At 43.6% G+C, this 4,537-nt stretch overlaps 1 protein-coding gene across 1 annotated transcript in view; it reads left to right on the top strand.

The window, feature by feature from the left end:
* WWC3 (WWC family member 3) overlaps window positions 1-4,537 on the top strand; it is a 114,266-nt gene that overhangs the window by 5,104 nt on the left and 104,625 nt on the right. The gene's annotated exons all lie outside the window — the stretch shown is intronic.

The raw sequence follows: 4,537 nt of genomic DNA, 5'->3' as shown, positions 1-4,537 counted from the left end.
TAGGGACAACCAGTAGAGCCCAGAAGCATGGGAGATATTCATAGTAGAACATGAGCATAACTATGCCTAGATCATCCCTGCTCAGTGCAGAAGATCTCATTAAGCATTTCTGTGGTGCTTAGTTTCAGTTCTCAAACTGAGGTTTCATCTCCAGAGAATAACCTTGTTAATAGCACTTTATGGAGACGAGAGATAATAGACCTGATTTCCTGCTCATCAGCGCTATTGTCTCCATGCAAGTTTGTGTACACAGAGTGAAGCCCTTACCTTTTTCTAACAGTGCAGAGTTTCAAGAAATTAAATGAATATAGGATTGTTGGGGGTGGAGTAGATCTGGGCAAGGAGGAGGAGTCTGGAGATAAATGCAGGCAGGGAGGAGCAGTAAAAACAAAAGAGAAACATTTTGAGCAGATTATTCCAGAAGTCTTGAGGGAAAAGTTTCTGAGTATAGCCTCTCCACTGACTTGAGTTCCAGTGAGGGAATGGAATGATAGAAGGGAAAACCTATCATGGCAGTAGGTTTGCTAGGCTGTAAAAGAGACCCTGTTTGGGACTATTTTAATGAAGGCTACATCAAACAATGAGAATATACTTTTTGTAGAAAATAGTAATGAAGTTAAGGCTTCCTGTCCAGTGATTTTAAGTTGATTTAATTTAAATCAAATCCACTCTGCTTGCCCAATCAACCCAGAGCTTTCCTTTCATCTGAACATGTTCAGATCTGGAAAGTGGGTAGTGAGGTAATCAGGGTTCAGGAGTTCAACCTGACCTGAACCTTTGGCATTCACCTCACTTCGAGCATATGCCACCTTACGCACTTCACTTAACCTAAGTAAACACTATCCTGGCCAGGGGATGCTACGGTATCTCAGCCAACACTGCCTGCTTCGGACAGCTGCCTCTACTATGTGCAGCTTGCTACAGAACTATTAATCGTTACCCTTTGCTTGCGGCTATTGACCCAGTTAGCTATCCACCTTGTAGTATTTTTATCTAAACCATGTTTCTCCAATTTGTTTATGAGAAGGTCATGCAGGACCTTGTCAAAAACCTTGCTGAAGGCCAGATAAGTTATATTCATGGTGTTCCCTTTATCTACCCAAGTAGTTAGTTGGTTAAAGAAGTATATCAGGGTTGTTTGGCACCGTTGGTTTTTCATAAATCCATGTTGGGTGCTTGTTCAATCTTTTTTCCTCCAGATGCTTGCAAATAACCTTCCTTAGGATATGCTGCAGTACGTCCCAGGTAGTGAGGTAAAGCCAACTGGTCTGTATTTCCCCGGGTCCTCCTTTTTGCCTTTTTTAAAGAGGGGGCACTACACTGGTCCTTTTCTAGTCCTCTGGTACCTGACCCATCTCCCACGACTTCATGAAGATCATTGCCAAGGTTACCCAGATCTCTGCCAGTTCCTTCAGGATTCGGGGATGAAGTTCATCCAGCCCTGCTGACTTGAATTCATTCAGACACAACAAAAGCTCTCTGACCAACTCTTGTTATCTCCTCCCTTAGCTTGCCTCCTTCCTTATCCAGATAACTCATATTAGGTGTGTGTGTCTGCAGCCTAATTTTTTTGTGAAGACTGAGGCAAAATAGCTGTTCTAGGTCCACCTTCCCTCCATCTTCAGTTAGTTTACCTTGGCTTGTTACAAAGTACCCACAGCTTCCTTGGTCCTTCTTTTCTGGGCAGCCTACTTATAGAACCTCTTCTTGTTGTCCTTAACCTCTTTTGTGAGGTTCAACTCATTCTTTATCTTTGCTTTCCTGATTTTTGTCCCTGCAGGTTCTTGGTTGTTCCTTGTATGAGTCCTTGGTGACCAGCCCATTCTTCCATTGCCTGTATGCTTTCCTTTTGCATTTGAAGCATTTTGGAAGCTTGTTGTGCAGCCACATTGGTCTCTTGCCATTCTTCTTATATTTCCACTGTGTTGGGACACTTTCTTGTTGGGCTTCCAACACAGCGCCTTTTAGAAGCTCCCAGCCCCCTCAGGTGCCTTGATCCTTCAGTCTGTCTTCCCATGACACCTTGCCTATTAGCTACTTGAGTTGGATGAAATCTGCATTTTGAAATCTGGATTCTAATTTTGCTGACCTCATGCTTTCCCTGTCTCAGGATCTGGAGTTCTAGCATATAGTGATTGCTTCTTTCCCAGATGCCTATCACCTTGACATCCTCCACTAATTCTTCCCCGTTGGTTAGAACGAGATCCAAGATAGGTGATCCCTAGTTGTATCCTTTACTTTCTGGAACAGAAGGTTGTCCTTAATGCAAGTTAGGAACTGGCTTGATGTTTTGTGTTTGGCTGCATTGTTCTTCTAGCAGGTCTCTGGAAAATTGAAGTCTCCCATCAGTACTGTCCCATAGCTTTTGGATAGCTTTGTCACCTGCTTTAGGAGAGCCTCATCTACCTCCTCTTCCTGATTAGGTGGTCTATAATAAATCGCCACCATTATGTAGGTGCTGCATCTTTCACCTTTTTATCTTCATCTAAATATATTCTGTTTGCTTCCTTCTGAACTAGAAAACAAGTGCAAGTTTATGAGGTACAAGGCAACACCACCTCCTTTTCTCCCAACCCTGTCCTTCCAAAACAGAGTGCAATCCTCCAGTTATAAGAGCTGTCCTACCAGGCCTCAGTGATGCCAGTCAGATCATAGTTCTTCTCACAGGCTAAGGCTTCCAGTTCATCTTGTTTATTTCCCATACTTCTTGCATTTGTATACATGCATTGGATGTATTTTGCATTTTGACCTTCTCACTTCATTCTTGAGCCAGTTGTTGCAGTTCTGTAGCTCTCTGGCCCTTTCCCAGAGTTGAACTGCTGTTTTGAGTCTTTCCCCTCAGGACTGTGTGCTTTGTTCCTGGAGGGTTTTGATCACCATCCTCTCTGGAACTTAGTTTAAAGCCCTCCTTACTAGCTTGGCCAGGCTCCATGTAATGATGCTGTTGTCAGATGGATCCCAAGATCATTTCATAGAGAAGTAAAGCTGGAAGGGACCTCATAAGATCATCTAGTCTAACTGGGAATCAAACCTGCGACCTTGGCGTTATTAGCACCACACTCTAGCCAACAGAGTTAAACAGTTATTTTCCCTGCTGTTGTGGAAGCCAAAACATTTAGGTCAACACTACCGTCTCAGCCATGCATTTACTTCCAGGATATGATGGTCTGTGTCTGAACCCTTGCCTTCCATAGGAAGAATTGATGAGAATACCACTTGTGCTCTAAGCTCCTTAATCCTCTTTCCAAGAGCCTCATAGTTGCTTCTGATCTGCTTAGTGTCATTCCGCACAGTTATTGGTACTACCAAGAGTTGTCTTTTATTTCTACTATAGTATTTACAATGAAAGAAAAGTTTGAAAGGGGGAAAAAAAAGGAAAATACCTTCCTTAAAATTACACTCATCTGTCACATGACTTGCCTTATATCCCAAAGAAACAGGTTACGTGATGTCCCAAAGAGAGCGTTTATTAATGATTTGGGAATCCATAATAGAAATACATTGTGTGGTATATGTAACCTGCAGAAACTTATTGTGACTGAAGTTTAACCTCTCCCCAAGTCTCCTCAAGTTATATGACAGCTGCTGTATACCTTTAAGACAGGGGTGTCATCTCATCTGGAATCATGGGCCAGATGAGTAGTGTGGAGCAGGTCTGTGGGCCAGATCCAGAGTATGGAACCATTTTATCTAGCCCACAGGACTGAAAATTTGGTGGTGGGGAAATCAGCACTAGTATTAATTGCAGCTGTTTCCAAAGCCACAGCAGCTGCTGCTCATCCGGTCACCAGATATCTGACCCACAGGGCTTAGAATTTGGCTCAGAGATGAGCAGCAGCATTAGTTACTGGGTTTCTGGGAGCTGTGACAACACTGCCACTGTTTACCCCACTGCAAAATTTCCAGCCCCATGGGCTATGCCTTTGACACCCTTGCCTTAAGGTAATGACAGTTAATGATTGTTATCACTGTTAATTATTACAACTAAAAATAAGATAATGACATAAATACATTTTTATCATTTAAGGTATGTGGTATCAATAGTGATACTTGCAATATACTTTATTCACCTGAATCCAAAATGGCTTTGAATTTAAGATGACTCCCCCACAATAATTAGATTCTGTACATGGAAAACTACTACATTTTGCATCGAATATTTCATCTAATTACTGGCGGGGGGGGGTCATCTTAAATGCATCTCTTCCACTGCTACAGTGGGGAAAGCAGCAGCAGGTGGGGGCTCTTCCATTCTTTCTCCCACCTCTAGTTTCTGCCCCCTCTGGGCCAGCAGGTGTGGCTCTGGCCCCATTTTAGTTTGAGACACGGAGCACAGGGTAGCTCTGGCTCTGGCCTAGCCGTGCAGCAGTGTTTGTGGCCATGGCAGCACCAAGCCCTGGGACACCAGATGGAGTGGACAAGGGTGGGGAGGGCAACTTCTGCCTCTCTGACCCTGAACCTATGTCAGGGCTGGAGTTTGAGCCACAGCAGCCCTGTCCCCACCCTGGCTTGCAGTCAAATTGATGAAAATATTCTC

The sequence above is a fragment of the Crocodylus porosus genome, unplaced genomic scaffold (genome assembly GCF_001723895.1).
Source record: "Crocodylus porosus isolate Cpor-Errol unplaced genomic scaffold, CroPor_comp1, whole genome shotgun sequence".
Lineage (NCBI taxonomy): Eukaryota > Metazoa > Chordata > Crocodylia > Crocodylidae > Crocodylus > Crocodylus porosus.
The sequence above is the reverse complement of the archived record's forward strand: the minus strand, read 5'-3'. Positions and strand labels throughout refer to the sequence as shown.